The following is a 17,153-nucleotide window of genomic DNA, read 5'->3' as shown; positions in this document are numbered from 1 at the left end:
ATTTAATTGTCCACGTGTTAGACCCAACGAGGCTACACGTGAGGAGGCGTGTTGATATTATTAGTCCCACATTGTTGGGTTATCTAAGATCCTGCGGTTTATAATCTCTTAGGGTCTCTCCACTCATTGCCAATTGGTTTTGAGTTGGATGCCTCTATTCTAACAATTTGAAATGAGGAGAAGGAAGATATGGTGGCGGCTATTGCGATGAATTAATGCCTGAAGTACATTAGATGAATGTTAGGATTATTACAGGGAGGAAGAAAAGGCCGGAATTTTGCATGGGAATGTCAGAAAACAAACGAAATCGGATTTTCTTTCTGACGAGTTAACTCAGCTACCGATCCAGATCTGTGACTCAGACCCAGTAAGACTGAGGCAGAACATCGGAATGAGTTGATTGGACTTCTGCCTTGACCGCACTGACTAACGGTTGACCACTTGACCGTTCACTTTAAGGAAATCCCGGCGGAATATTTCGTTATCGGAGAAGAAGATTCCAGGCGACTGCAGACACTACCTGGTACTTTTATGGACAGATTCTGGTGGAACCAGTGAATTTTCGGCGACCCAATTTGTGAAGAATTTTCTAGACTCATCTAAACTCATGGGTTGGAGGAATTTGACTTGAATTTGGAAAGAGAAGATGAAGGATTTGATAGATACTTGGACTTGGAATTGGATGAAGAATTTGGCTTGAATTTGGAAAGAGTAGATGGAAAATTTGAGAAAGACATTTGGAAGTGGAGCTATAAAGGGAAAGGGAGTCTATTCCTAAGAGGATTGCTAGCAAATTGAAGCCTATAAATAGAGAGGTTCTCTACTTTACACCTCTACACACACAACACTTCTCTTTTGTTTATTCTTTGTGAACTCCAAACCATGAGTAGCTAACTTTCTTATTGATTGAGGATAAATTCCTAGTTCTTTACATGTTTTGAGTTTTGTTTTAAATCTACTTTGAAGTTTTCACATGATTATCGTTTGTTTTTACTAATATGAACGTTTATGATTGACTGATAGATTGTTTTTAGTACACGCTAAATTGATTTGTTAATTTGATCTAAAGCTAGTGAAAGTTAGGGAATACATAATCGTTTCTTGACTCTTTACACAAGTAGAAAACACGAGACCTTGCGGAGGGATTCCGTGGAGCAATTGTGTGTGAAAACAACGCTAGAAAGTGATGTAATATTAAGATTGCGGTAAATACGGATTCGTTGCTCGGACTTGAATAGATTTAAAAACAAAAATATATACAAAATTGTCACAGGATCAAGAGATACTAGGACTCAGGATTTCACCAATTCTTATACTCATGCGATTCATGTATTTATTCTAAACAGTTATAGCTTCTAAACATCGACTCTTTATTTGCCAAAATAGATTTTAAAAATATTAAGTGTAAATATTAAGCATGGCCTATCAAAAGGATTAGTCCCAAGCATAAACCATCAAATGAAATCACAAATAATTAAGAAAAATCATAATTCAATTCATAATAATGCAAATAGTCATAAAAGAATTAAATAAAAATTATTCATGCATAAAGAACGATTTCCTCCATCATCCCAGTATTGAGGTTTAGGTATTCATATCAATCACACACTCAACATATTATTCAAAGCTCAAAGTGTGATTAAAAGAGTCAAAAGTTATAAAATAGTAGTTCTGAGACTCACAAAACACGTCCAGAAAAGAACGACAACAGAAAACTGCAGCGAACTGCGACACCTCTCTTCTGCTGTTGAGCTGCTGAAAATAAGACTGTTCTGGAGCTGCTGAAAAAAGACTGTCCTGGAGGGTCTGTTCTTCGTGTTCTTGAAGCTTTTTAATGGCAGCAGCAGCAACAGGTGAACATTGATGTTTTTCCTTCTTCTTCGCTCCTCCTGGCTCTGGCTCGACCCCAAACTCTTCATCCCCTTTCTATGACGTAAACACACTCTTATATAGCCCTCAAATCCCCCAAAAATCTCTACTAACAGCGACCATTCTTTTTATTCTTCTCCGCATGCAGTTGAGAGAAAATCTCTCCTGTGACTCTCTACGCGTGTTGTTAGCTATGAAATAGCAACCAAACTATTCTTAGGACTTGAACAGGACCAAATACATGTATATCCAGCGTGAAAGTCTCCCAAAAATTTCTCACAAAATATTTGAACGTGAACAACAACATACGTGTCCTGTTTGGACTTTGATTTCTTCTCCCGGTCATTCCAGCCACTTCTGGCCCTTAAAATCACCCCTGTTAGCTTCCTATAAGTCCATAGAGTAAGCCCAAACATTTCCAGCCCTTTAATCGCACTATAGCTCCTTCAAAAATTCCGATCAAAAACTGCCAGTTAACAAACTCACTTTCCCGCCAAAACTTCATTTGAAATGTGAAGAAGAGATGCCCCCTATCCATCTCCGGTGTCCCTTTAGCAGCTGCCTGGAAATGGGTCACCCTTTAGTAATTAGGTTACCCCTTATCCAAAATTGAGGGTCCGTATAGTGAGTTTTCTGGGACATTTTCCGCACTTTTTCGGGGTTCCTCCGAGGTATTTCTGAGGTGCTTCCGGTACTCTATCAACGGAGGTCCAAACGCCGCATTTTCAGCCAATTTCGCCGCAAAACCTTATTCTTCTAAAAACACCTACACATAAATAAAATACCATAATAAGTACAAAAATGGGTACTAACAATATATACAATTGGGCTATATTAGACACATAAATGCGTCTATCAGAAAGTGGACCGAGTGAACCGAGTTTAACTACTAGTACTAAACCTAAAATCATAAATATTAATGCGTTCATCGAATTACATCTTGTAAGCGAACCTCAAGGTGGTTCTTTAGAATAGAATCTGATAACTAAGCGGACCTGTTACTCAGTGAAATGAGGAATTTTGGGGTTAGCTAAGCGAACCTGCTATCCTACGGTTGGTGATAATCCGTGATTAATAAAAAGTGGAAAAAAACATAACTTGAATCATTCTTTTGCAACGAAGAAGGATTCCTTGATCTTGTCTTTCTTATTGATTTCAACTTATACTTTTAATCATTATATTTACTTTCTTTTGTTTTCAAATCTAAAACCAAAAGCCCCCATTGTGACATTATGAGACAACTAAAACCTCTTGCTCCTCGTGGGAACGAACTTAACTACCACCATATTACTTGTTAATTAGGTGGAAAAATGTTCACTAATTTGTTGTGCTTACGACACGCATCATGCAGGTGTCTTTTCCAAACTGGATTTTCGATATGCTTATCATCAAATACAAATGCACAAACCAGTTATACGAAAAACATCTTTTCGAACTCATGATGGTCATTTTGAATTTTTAGTTATGTCGTTTGGTCTCTCGAATGTACCAACCACCTTTCAAGGACTCATGAATCATATTTTCAGACCTTATCTTCGCAGGTTTGTATTAGTATTCTTTGAAGATATCTTAGTTTACAGCTAGAACATGATTGAGTATATCCAACTTTTATCTTTGGTGTTTGAATTATTACGATCACATCAATTAATTGTCAACGAGTCTAAATGCACTTTTGCATAACATTCAGTTAACTATCTTGGCCGCGTAATTTCTTCTGAAGGAGTTTCAGTTGATCAAGATAAGATTCAAAACATTCTATCATGGTCTATTCCTATTATAATCAAAGACTTACGAGGTTTTTTGGGTTTAGATGGCTATTATCGTAAGTTTGTTAAGGATTTTGGCAAGCTTAGTGCACCACTTACTCGGTTGCTGAAGAAAGATGCATTTGTATGGAATGACGATGCCACTGTTGCATTCAAATTACTTCAAAAGGCTCTCAATACCACACCGGTTTTAATACTTCCAGATTTCTCAAAGGAATTTTCTCTTGAGTGTGATGCTTCTGGCAATGGATTAAGAGCTGTATTAATGTAGTCTGGTCGAACAATTGCTTATTATAGCAAACCTTTAGATGGAAAGAATTTGAATCTCTCTATATATGATAAGGAGATACTTGCAATTGTATCTGCAATTCAAAAGTGGCGACCATATTTACTTGGTAGACACTTCAAGATATACACATATCACAGGAGTCTTAATTATTTTCTTGATAAAAAACTATCTTCTATGAAGCAACAAAAGTGGTTATTGAAATTACTGGGGTATGATTATGAGATTATTTTTCGCCAAGGTAAAGAAAATATTGCAGCTGATGCTTTGTCTCATAACACAGGCTCAAACTTTAGCCTCATTTTTCTGGGGTTACTGAAATCATCCAAGAATATCATTCTGGCGTTGAGCTAAGTATTCTTATTCTACAACTCATTGATACTCCTAATTGCAAACTCAATTGCTCTTATGTTAATGGGGTTTTACGCTACAAAGGACGTATAGTAGTGGTACCAACTTCTTTATGGTTTTACAAACTTCCTGAAGAGTTTCACTCAAATCCTATTGGAGGTCATTCAGGATTTTTGCGAACTTATAAGCGTTTGCAACATAATTTTTATTGGAAAGGCATGAAGCGTTCGGTTAAAGATTTTATTGCTCAGTGTGATGTGTGTCAACGGAATAAGACTGAAGCTATAGCTCCAACAGGATTATTAAACCCTCTTCATATACCTACTGATGTATGGATAGATATATCAATGGATTTTATTGATGGATTTCCATCATCTAATCTTAAAATTTCAATTCTGGTGGCATTAGATCGTTTAACAAAATATGCACACTTTATCGCTCTCACACATCCTTATTTTGCTATCTCTATTGCAGAGATATGTGTACGTGAAATTGTTCGTCTTCATGGGATGCTAATAAGTATAGTCAGTGATCGAGATCCCATATTCATGAGCAACTTTTGGGAAGCTTATTTTACTCGGCAAGATACAAAACTCTGTCGTAGCTCAGCGTATCATCCTCAGTCTGATGGACAGACATAACTCACCAATAGAACATTGGAATGTTATTTGAGATGTTTTACTGATATGAAGCCAAATGATTGGTTGAAATGGCTACCATGGGCAGAATGGTGGTATAATACAAGTCATCACTCATCCATCAACATGACTCCTTACCAAGCTCTCTACAGTCGTCCTCCACCAACAATTTCAGCTTATCTACCCGGTTCTACTTCTGTGAATGATATTGATTTGAACTTAAAGGAAAGGGATCATATACTCAAAATACTGAAATCACATTTACATGATGCTCAAGCTAGAATGAAAGCATATATCGATGCTCATCGTACAGAAAGAGAGTTTTCTATAGGTGATTGGGTTTATCTTCGTTTACACTCTTATAGACAGAGAACAATGACTAATCAATCATTCTCAAAACTTTCTCCAAGATTTTATGGTCCTTTCCGTGTTATTGAAAGGATAGGATCAATATCATATAAGTTGGAATTACCAGAAGCAAGTCGTATTCATCATGTGTTTCATGTCTCTCAATTGAAACTGAAGTTAGGATCAGCTATCTCTGTTGAGCAAGTTTTACCTTCTGTTATTGATTATGATAAGTGGGAACCGAAAGATGTTTTGGAGCGCAAGATGTTCAATAAAGGTTCATATGCAGGCACTAAACGGTTAGTCAAATGGGTGGATAATCCACGTGAAGAACCAACTTGGGAATATGCAGATGAGTTAATTCTTCGTTTTTCAGGATTTGAGGCTTGAGGACAAGCCATTTTTCGAGCAGGGTGGGATGTTGCGGCGCCAACACTGACCTAGACTAGTTTCCTTTCATAGATTTTCTATTTTTAGCTTACTTTAAATTCTCTGTTTAGTTAAAACTTTATTGATAGTATTTCTTATTCTATAAGTCTTCACAGTTATAAATACTGCATCTGAGCTTTGTAAAAGACTAAGAAATTAATACAGAAATTCTTCTTCTAACTTTCTCCTCATTCAAAGGGTTTTTATCCGAGTTTTATACCTATTTAAGTTACGTTAACCTTGTGTATGGTCTAGAACCCTAACATATGTACTCAATGAATTTCTTCTGTTGCGTTTTAACAAACGAAATTCAAAACCACTGGCTTTAATTTGTAAATTAATATGATCTTTTTCATCAAATAAGTCTTCTTCTTTGAATGCTACACTGTTACTCGCACTACTTCTACATCTAACCACTAGAGAAGAATAAGAAAAAGAAATATAAATCAAATGATTACATAACTGGATTATCAACCTTAAAAATTGAATATGGGTCGAACTGTTTGTTTATGGGTCTGGTACTGTTTTAAATTGACCCGAGATTTCATCTTCTTAACCCGACAGTTGAAGAACACTTTTATGAAACAGATATCTGCTTAGCGTCCGAATCATTCGATCGATCTAATGATTTTTATTATGAATAGTTTTAACTGAAAATATATTTTTTTGACGGTATATGAAGGATTTTTGTCATCAATTGAATCAATCGTCTCAAAATATTTCTCAAATTCCAGAAATTAATATTTTGTTGTTGTTTTTCTGCGCACAAAAACTGTGACAGACAAACAAACATTTTTCATCCCTAAGAGACTCCTTCCTCTGGTCGTCGTCCTAAAAGTAAATATGAATATCAATCGTGTACCCAGTGGAAAAGAAAAGTATTTCCACATATCAGTTTTTTTGGGATGCACAAATTTGCACTTAAATCTTTAGTTTTTTTTAGCAAGAAGAAATGAGTTTTATATCTTTTTTTTTAAAGGTTAGTATAGTGGTCAGTTGTGGCCCCTAAATACTAGAACACCGCTGCCACAATGGGGCGGGGGGGGGGGGGGACCGAAGAAAAACAAAACAAATAACAATTTCCGCAGGGTAGGCGTAGACTACCTCCTTTTCAGGAAAAGTGATATTTTCACAGTTTCATTTTTGCCTTAAAATAGGCCAAATTGAAGAAAAAAAAATGAAAGTATCACTTTTCCTGACATGGAGGGAAATTGATCCTGAAACGGAGTTAAAGTATCTTTTTTCTGAAACGGAGTGAAAGTATCACTTTTTCTGAAACAGAGTGAAAGTATCTCTTTTTATGAAATGGAGTGAAAGTATCCTTTTTACTAAAACCGAGTGAAAGTATCACTTTTCCTGAAACAGAAAATTAGTTGATGCATAAACCAAAATATGACTGCATAATGTGGTATGCATCCTTTGAAAATTAGTTGATGCATAAACCAAATATTTTTGTGGTGGTATGCATGGCTATGCATTCAATTTTCGAAAATTGTGCCTAAAGTGAAAGTATTACTTTTCCTGAAACGAAATCGTTTTATTAGTACCAACGGAAATATAGTTGATGTATAAACAAAAATATGGATGTATAATGTGCTATGCATCATTTGTGGTGGTTTGCATAATGGTTATGTATTCAATTTCCGAAAATTGTGCCTAAAAGGATAAACACCTCCGAATTTTTCGTAAAAACTCTAAATTTAATATTGTTGGTTGTACTCATTACGTAGATTTCGTTAAAATCTTTCCAACGAGATAAAATTTGTAAAATTTCAAGGCGCGGATTTTTAGATATGTTATGTTCTAGTTTGCTTTCCAATTATACCCCTGAAAAAATAGGATACATGGTAGGTTGGGAAACCTATAATAATATACTGCAAGTGCACAGTGTCTACAAGTACAGGTCGTTCCCATGAGGAGTGTAAAATACCACTACCAATTAATATCAAAAATCAACTTACCAAATTCAATATTTTAGAATGTTTATGGAATAATGAAAGCAAAATAATACTCCCTACGTTACTTTATAATAGGCTGGTTTCTATAAATAAATGTTTCAAAAAAATAGGCTGGTTTCCTAATTGGAAAAGTCAAATGTTACTTTAATTTTCTGGGACCATTTTTCTCTTAACTTCTTTTGATGACAAGTGTCATGTGGACCATTTCACTTTACTTCTTTTGCTGACAAGTGTCATGGAGACCATTTCACTTCACTACTTTTATTGACAAGTGTCATGAGGACCACTTTCAATGATTAATTCTCTTAATTTCCTTAAATTTCTCTGAAAACAAAACCATCCTATTAAAAAAGAACGGAGGGAGTAAAACGTAACCAAAGATGTGAAAGGTGTAAAGGTTCCAGGAATCCGTTGTAGGTAAGTTATTTGTGTTCAATCACAAAGGTCTCGAATTTACTCATGTAAAATAGCAAACCTAGCTACTAGTACACGGAAGATATTTCATTAAGAACCATTGACAAGAATTATCGAAACGGTAGTTTGCTCTCACCTTAAAGTAGAATTCAGAAGCACTAAATATACATGGCATAAATAGTCAAAAGATATTCATAAATTGATTATTACTAAGGTTCAACGAGTTCTTCTACTAATCTAACTATGGATTATACATGGCATAGAAAATGAAAAATGTAGCTAGAAGATAAAGCATTGAAGGAGAATCACAAGCATTAACATTAAACTCAAATTATTGGAACCCATTGTTTAGAACACAAAATAAATCAGTTTACAACTTCATTCTTTCACCCTAACATGAATTAGATAGACATGGTTTTCTTAAAAGCCATAAATCAATGGAAATAAAATCTTAGCTAATCAAAACAGAAGAATGAAACAGAACTTCAAACCCTAAACGGCTGTGTGCCGCACCTCCAACTCCAGGCCGCTTCCCCCTTTCTTCTCTGTTCGCTCCCAAGATGCAGAAGAGATTCTCCGAACAAACGGGCCAAGCCCAACCAAAACTCGGCCAGTGGAAATGACTCACCCATCTATCTCAATTTGGCACATCTCCCACCCAAGTCCGACTGCAGACTCAACAAGTTTCACCGATTCAGCTCCAAACAAACCCCCCATAATCCACCAAGTTGCAGATGAACTCCAAGTTGTCTTCCCAGTCCCCAGAGTAATTGAGCACCACCACTTCTTCATGTTGCTGTGTAATCGACATCGAAATACTGAGCTCCATCATCTGTGCATCCGTCGTCATCAGCAACTTCAATCCCAGCAGCGTCCTTACAAAACTCCAACCGGCTGCAATTTCTATTGGCTGACCATCTAACTTCAGATTGCATTTCACCCATTGGCTCACGACTCCAACTCGACTGCTCCATGCGACGAGCCTGTTAAGCCTGACCCAGCACCGTCATTGTTGCTGCTGCTGTAAAGAGTTCGAGAATCACCTACTGCCTCATCAGTTTCACCTGTTTGATTTCATTGCCACGTTTTGTTAAGCAACGGACTCGCATCTCTCGAGAAGAAACCGGAACAAGACTACCAACGGCAACCACTCTTCTTGTCTGCTTTCTGTCCGTCCAACTCTCGACACCTTCCTGCATTCAGTTTAGACCAATTGCGAGCAGCACCATCTTCATTTGATTGCGAAACTGTAGACAACCACTATTTGATAACATCACTGCCTCAAATCGACCAAGACACGCAGAAAATGGAAGCCAACTGATTCGCTTTCATAACGTGTGCAGACAATCATCACTTCCATCTCCACTTCTCTGCCATGCAAACGTCAGTCCATACACTCCTTCCAAAACTCTGTCCAACTACCGAGCGCAACTTCACCTTCTCACCAAGGACTGGACATAACTCGATTCACATCATAAACCCAAGCCAGCAGATTCATGAACTTCAGTTCATTACCAGCAACACCGCCAACTCGAGCTCAAGAGCAAAACAAATTAGCACCCATTAAACCCAGTTCCAATCATATCCACAAATCACCAAGATAGAGGCCATGTAATATAACCCCACTTGAACCTTGCCACCCATAAGATTTGTTGTTGTCGAACCATCACCAATCTCTCTGACCCTGTAGTGTGACTTAGGTGCTGCTGTTGACTTGGCAGCTCACATCAATTAAGCGGTCTACCCTGGTGCCATATCTAACTTTAGTGACTGTTGTTGCAAACTCCATTAAATGGTTCAATTAACGGCTTAATCTTTGGGTGATTGGATTTGGTCGTACTTTCTACAAAAACACTAAAACATTATTATTAGTTAAAATATCGAGTCCTACCTAATATAAATATGGATATAAAATATAGTATTTACGTGTTTATTATCAATACATAAGAAAAATTAGGATACATAAGGAATTATATGAAAAGGCTTCACCAAAAAAACCTCATCAAATCCATTTTTTTAATCAAATTGCACATTTGTGTTAAGTTTCATTTTACAAAAAAATGGCCATAAAAGGGACTCCCTCCCTTCGCACCCTTCGGGCCCTCCAGTAGATCGGCCCAACTACTAACAATTACAAGGTCCAGGGTTCGAACCCTTACCTCCTCCAAGGTAGGGAGCATGAGAACCCTCAGGCCGCTTGATGGTTCTCAAAATAGGTTATATATCAAATTGTAAAACTTAACACCATTTGAAAATACTGGGGATACCAAAATACACCATCAACTTTTTCGTAGGCAATCTGTATGGACAAACTCAACACAACTCCGGGGGAGTTAAAACTCAATCAAAGAAAGTGTCTAGAGTTATATCTCTATCTCTTTTGTGATTAGAACGTTTACAGAATCGAATCCGTGAACCTAATCACAAAGAGAGTTCTTGGACGGTACCAAAGACCAATGTCCAAGGATCAATCAAGTCATATCCAACAAACTAGGTCGGACATATCTACTTTGATTGATCAACACACAACCTGTGATATTTAAATAATAAAGATAAACAATATAATGCGGAAAAAGAAATAACACAGACACCAGAAATTTTGTTAACGGGGAAACCGCAAATGCAGAAAAACCCCGGGACCTAGTCCAGATTGAACACCAAACTGTAAGCCGAACAGCCACTAGACTACTACTAATTAACTTCGGTCTGGAACGTAGTTGAGCCCGAACTCATTCTCCCACTGATTCAGGGACATTCGCGCTCCTTACGCCTCTTGAATCCCAGCAGGACTCTGCGCAATTGATTCCCTTAGATGACGTCACGCCAACTAAGAGTTGCTTCAACTCAATTGAAGACTTTAAACCAAATCTGCCTCCCACAGATTAAGCATATATAATTGATTTCCTGATTTACGATCGAAACGGATGATCAGATCAAACGTATGATCTAGGTGATGGAAATCGATAGCAACTTGAGTGTGGCTATCCTCAAAATTCGTACTTATCACTACACCATTTTTCCAGAATAGTAACAGCTGTACGCTGTTGCAAAAGGGACTTGCAACAGCAGCTAGACATCGCGAAACGTGGCGTTGCATATCTTTTGCAACAGCTCCTTAGTCGTTGCGAAATAATTTTCGCAACGGTTTTCGGTTCACCCAATTATTTTCTGACTTTGCAACTGTTGTTTCTGTTGCTATATTATTGTCGCAATAGCTTGAAGCAGTTGCAAAGTTGAAAATTCGCATCTGCTCTACATCTGTTGCGAAATTTAGAACCAAAAAAACTTAGAACGGTTAAACTGAGCCGGACCGGGATTTATTATTCTGGTTCTAAACTTAGTAACAGTGTATGGCCGTTGCTAAAGTTTTGCAACATGAAAAAAAAAAGACAAGTCAACATGAATAAAAGGACACCATTGACTCAAGAGTTCCCTGTAACATTTTCAGGCCAAATCCAGGCCAAAAAAACACTACTGAGAGACGCATTGAATGCGCACTAAACAACAAATTCTTCCATTCGAAAATTTATTCATGCCAATAACATACAATCAATATACCCAATGAGTTCAGTTTCTAAACTCAGGCCAAATCCAGGCAGAATACCAATGAGGGACACATTGAGTGCCACACTGAACATGAATATAAATGGGCTTTGAGTTAGATTTCTACAACATATCTAAGTAAATGGACGAGTCAATTCTTCTTGACATTTATATAATTATATGTTCACAACCTTCATCAAACGTGCAAGTTTAATTCTCATAGAGTATGACATTATGTTATCGAGAATTGTTATAATTTCAAACCTAAACGCACTGTCTTCTTTACTCCCTTGTAGTCAGTTGCACATTGTCACTTCTCCCTCCAAAAGATGATTCAGCAATCTAAGCAACACTTCAAGGTCGCCAAGCTTTAAGTTCCTTATACACTTCCAAGTGCTCCTTTTCCAACATCCTGGAAAAACACCGGCAAACCCGTGAAACGCATTGAAGACAACTGAAAGTTAGTCATCATGTATACATTGTGAACACAAGCATAAGGTGACCTTCCAAGTACAGGTTAATTAGCACTTATTTGCTTGTGATGAGAGCAGGTAAATAGCAGTTCAGAATTTCTTGTGCTCCAGGGTAGGTCGGTACTCACAACAACATGCATTCATTAACTGTAGAAAGTCTCCTACAACAATTTGGAGACTAGCAACAACACAACACCATTGAGCCTCAAGTGCCGCGAATAAGATTAACTATTCAGTCAGTCAACTAAGAAAGCAATAAGATACAATTTTCGCGATGCTCAAGCATGTTTAACACTGAAATGCAGTCGATAAAAAGTGCAATAAGATAGTGTTACGCTTATTATTTGAAGCATCAGATTAGGCTCCACCAGTTAAAGTTCACAAGGTTTAAATTTTTCATTCAATATTATGAAAAAACTATATCCCTATATTATGAACAATGCTTGAGTTAATGCTGACTTCTATGTTAACCTTGAAGAGTTGTGAATGTATGGCATCCGAGGAGCTCGTACTATAAGCCTAATATGTATCACATCGAGAAAAGAAGCCTTAAAATGCAAGTCGATACGAGTAAAAAATTTAGAATTTACCCGTATACTGGTTTCATCGAGAAAAGTCAGCCTCAAGGACAGGCCTTTGTGCAGCTTCTGGACACCACTTTGCCGTGAGCTGCTTAAAGACACCAGTAATATCATAATTTAACACCATAAACCGCCTATCATAACTAAGAGATAAATGAAAAAAGGAAAGAACATATATAGAATGACTCGGACACCATCACTTAACCTTTTATCAATTAGTACATTCAAAACACCCACGAAGAACGCTTTTAGGAAGGAACGGCCTCGGAGGAAGATGCTGCCAATAAAGAACAAAAATATTCAAATCACAGCAATCTGATAATAGTGACTTTCATAATGTGAAGGCCAATTAGATTTTTCAAAATTTCAGTACAAGCCTCAGACCCTCGCTCATGTCACTATCACAGTCCATCTCAATGTTGCACATCATATTCCATCTCAATGCTCATGTCAGCTCATGTCACTATCACAGTCCATCTCTTCTTTGATAGAAACTCTTTTGCATTCGACCCCCATCAATGCTGCACATTACAAGAACGGTAAACAGTAAACATTACATGTACATTGAGGCCATAAAAGCAAGATATATACTGACTAACCCACACTACAAACACTCATTGAAGGGTTATGCAGAAGTAACGAGTATGTGAATGCATCCATCAAACTTTGTTGTGTCGTAGAGCTTATCACAATTTCTATGGATGAACAACAAAAGCACTGAGGTTTAGAAAGACAAAAAAAAAATGAAATGCCCTGCATATCTTGCTACTGAGATTCAAAACGGAAGCCAATGAGTATGTATCAAAAGAAATCAATACCGATTTTCAGGTCATTCATATACTGACAAGTTAGTGTTTCCTCCATTTTTAAGATGTTATGATCTTAAAGTAAATGATTAATCTAATTTCTTGTTAATAAGTCCCCTCTTAAACCTTAATACTTCTACATACTCATATTTCTCATTCTTTCTACCATGTTCTATAATCCCCTTCCTATACGTAATCAGTTCTTGCACATTAGATAATCATAGATAGTGATTTTCTGCTGCTGAGGCTTGCAATGATCACATGGCGAACCAGGCAACACCTTATCATTGAGTCTACATATTTCAGTACACTTTGAACCATTCCAAAACAATGAGCATAACAAATGCGATAACATATGGGATAAGGTAGACTGTATATACAGCATTTCTAAGATTTAAATAAACTAAAATTAGCCAACACAAAACATAAGCAAACATAAGCCTATATGTCTAAACAAATGAGATAATTACCTTCTTCCGCGACATTGCTATCTGCAGAAGCATTGTTGCTATTAGGAGCTGCCATTCCATGTGCTAGAATTAGTGCTGCAGCAGCAGCCTTTTCCCCAATAGTATTAGGTTTCACCTTTACAATGGTAGTGGGCACATTCACCATTCCCTTTGGAAACTTTCCACTGCATATGAAATTTGATATTGGTAATGAGATTTAAGGAGGTCATGTAGTAGATTTTGGCATTGTAATCTATGTAGAAGAGAAAAGCCCACAGATTTAGTACCACCATTCACGACTACGCATATGTGGCAACCAGTAATTCAAAAGGAAAAATTTGTATAAATTTAGCATACTCTAATACAGAAATGACACATTCACATATATAAGACATTGCTATATCGGTTTAAGACCATCTCATCAAACATAACAGTGACTGCTGAAATCTCGTACGTTGTCAGCTTTCCATGTAACATATTGAATTTCTAACCATATACAACATCCCTCACAGTGACACATTCAAGTATATCTTGATGGGTCTCTGCAACAAATCCATGACTGATTTAAGTTTGTTAGAAACCAGATGAAGAGAGTAATAGATAACATAGAGTTCCAAACAGTAAAGCTTCACAATTAAGATGAAGATCAGATGACCTGATTTTAGGAGCCAAATACATGATTGAGTAAACTGTGTATCTTCTATCACCTGTATCCGAGCAATAATCCAACTCTAATTAGTTAAGGACAAATAACACACAAAATTAACAAGCAAGTTTGAGTAGATGATAACTCTAAAGTAAAAAAAATAAAAAAATCAATCATGAATCCTAGAAATTTTTAGGTAATTTTTTTCGAAAATATTATCTCAAAAGAAAGATCAAGATGAGATTAATGAATATATCAACTCTTATCATGAATCAGAAAAGAGAGACAAGATGAAAACGAGGCTATTAGGTTACCGACATGGATTTTTTTTTCTCTGAAATTTCAATTCTAGATGGATAAGTTAATATATTGAACTGATACTATAAGAAGAGACTATACCCATCTTTCGATTCATTCTTTGTTGATGAATCTTCGTTTTATGTTGTTGATGATCTTCGTCGAATCTTCTTCATCGATATAGAACATATCTTCAAGAATTGATGTTGTTGATGGATCTCGTTGAACAAGAAGCTGAAGTAAAACCTGATAAATTACGATTCGAGTGATTAAGTCGTGAGAAGAAGAAAGTAAAATATCTCAAGAGTACGAGCAGGGGGAGAGGAGGAGGAGGAGGCAGTTTTTCTGGAATAACGAGAATGGGATAGAATGATAAAATTTAGGGATTTAAGGTGTTACCTTGCACACGGTTGGTTCGCACGCCTGCAATTCAGGTGTTACTCTGCACACGGTTGGGAAGCACATGTGGAATGTTCAGCCGTTGCGAATTGCAACATGGCTAAAACATTCGCAATTGCAGCAAGAAGTTGCGAATTTAGTTGCGAATTCGCAACTGCGTAAGAGCTGTTGCAAAATTTAGTTGCTAATCGGGAAAAATGGTGTAGTATATGCAACCCAAAGTGCAGCCTAGATTATTATTCACCTCACAAGTATAAAACTTGCGGAATCACAAAGTCGAGACTACAAGAACTTTGTGATTTCTATCTATCTTGTTCAAGTGATAAATCAATAATCGAACAAGATCAGGATACTCAAGTTATCAAGATAAAAGATAAGTGGAGCTGGATTCACGAATCCCAATGAAGTATTTGATAGTCGTTAAACCCTAAAAGGGTTTCTAGAGAGGACGATTCTAGATACAACTAGGGCACACCAAAAAGTAGTGTCGGGATTCAAAGATCCCAGTCGCCAAGAGTTCCCCTTATATAGACTTCAAAGCATATGTTACTTTAGTTTTAAGCTAAGATAGCTTCGGAACCAAGCATACAATATTCACCGTTAGATGAAAGCTTCGAATCTTATTCACATAAACAAGATATACACTCTGGTTACGTAAACCGTAACTGAACCGTGTACAAGGACTATGTTCAACATGGTTAGCCGAAACTAGCCGGTTTGAACTTAAAAGTTTAGTACTCATTTCCATGAACACAACTACATTAATCTTGAGTCACAATCATGTGATCAAATAGAGAATTGTTAGAGAATTGATCAAATCTTGAGTCTAGTGTTAATTAGAGAATTGGTCAAATGCAAATCATCTCGTAGAAGTAATTTAAACGCATTTGATCACAATCGACATAGTTTGTAAATGCACAAAGTACAAATACATGAGTCGTTCATGAATCGGCTGAGTCATGGTACGCAGACCGGTTTGCAAACTTATGAGAAAAACCGAGTTCCAGATTTGACATAACTTTTCAGTCCATACACCGGTTTGCAATAGGTGCAAAACTGAGTTCCGGAGTTCACAGAACTTTTTCAGTTTGCGAACAGGTTTGGAAATATTAAGACTTTACCGGTTCCGGAGTTCACAGAACCATTTCAGTTTGTGTACCGATTTGGGTACTAAACTGGTTCAAGAACATAGAACTTTATTGGTTCGCATACTAGTTTGGATACTTAAACCGGGTTCCCTTACCATAGTTCCAAAATGGTTTATATATGAATATACATACCTATCTGGATCACGAAATAAATAGATTTTCCCATGATGTGCATACGAATATGCGTATCGCACAAATCTGCAAGTCGATATATAGCTACTCCGCTACGTGTACGAGTACATGTAATACAACTTCAGACATATAACAGTTATCTCAGTTTGTAAGACTGATAACATTGTCTTGTATTCCGAATATAGTAGTTATATATTTCTCTAAATCAATTTCAAACATTCCTGAATAACATCAATGACGCAAATATTTGCTCCAGGTTGTTTTGGAATGATAAACTTGAATCATGATTTGGTTCCGAACAATAGATTGTTCTCCACCGAAATTGATCAAGTATGAACAAATGTTCATTAAGATTAGTCATTATATTTCGAGAAATTCGTAAACTAAATAATTAGTTCTCGGCTCGAAATTCTTGTCAATGCAAGCTAGTACAAATAGTTATGCGACAATCATATCAAGGATAGAAATGTGAATATAACTTGAGAAATATGTGGTTCAATCTTCACTTACCTTTTGTTTATGAAGTTCTCCAAAAGTTTTGGTTGATCTTCACCTTCAAACGGTAGAACACAAATGATGACTGGTTCGTTTCTCAACTACCTTTATCCTAGACCGAGATT

General features: G+C 36.8%; 1 long non-coding RNA gene across 1 annotated transcript; it reads right to left on the bottom strand.

Moving 5' to 3' along the window:
• Positions 1 to 11,577: 11,577 nt before the first annotated feature.
• On the bottom strand, positions 11,578 to 15,194 carry LOC113314212. Its single transcript, XR_003342325.1, has 7 exons — positions 14,957 to 15,194; positions 14,567 to 14,618; positions 13,933 to 14,096; positions 13,041 to 13,177; positions 12,862 to 12,933; positions 12,666 to 12,744; positions 11,578 to 12,014 (listed from the first exon to the last, which is right to left on the bottom strand). It is a non-coding gene; the product is annotated as an uncharacterized LOC113314212 (long non-coding RNA).
• Between the last annotated feature and the right edge of the window lie 1,959 nt (positions 15,195 to 17,153).

This window comes from Papaver somniferum, chromosome 9 (assembly GCF_003573695.1).
Source record: "Papaver somniferum cultivar HN1 chromosome 9, ASM357369v1, whole genome shotgun sequence".
Classification (NCBI taxonomy): domain Eukaryota; kingdom Viridiplantae; phylum Streptophyta; class Magnoliopsida; order Ranunculales; family Papaveraceae; genus Papaver; species Papaver somniferum.
This window is presented reverse-complemented; position numbering and strand designations above follow the sequence as displayed.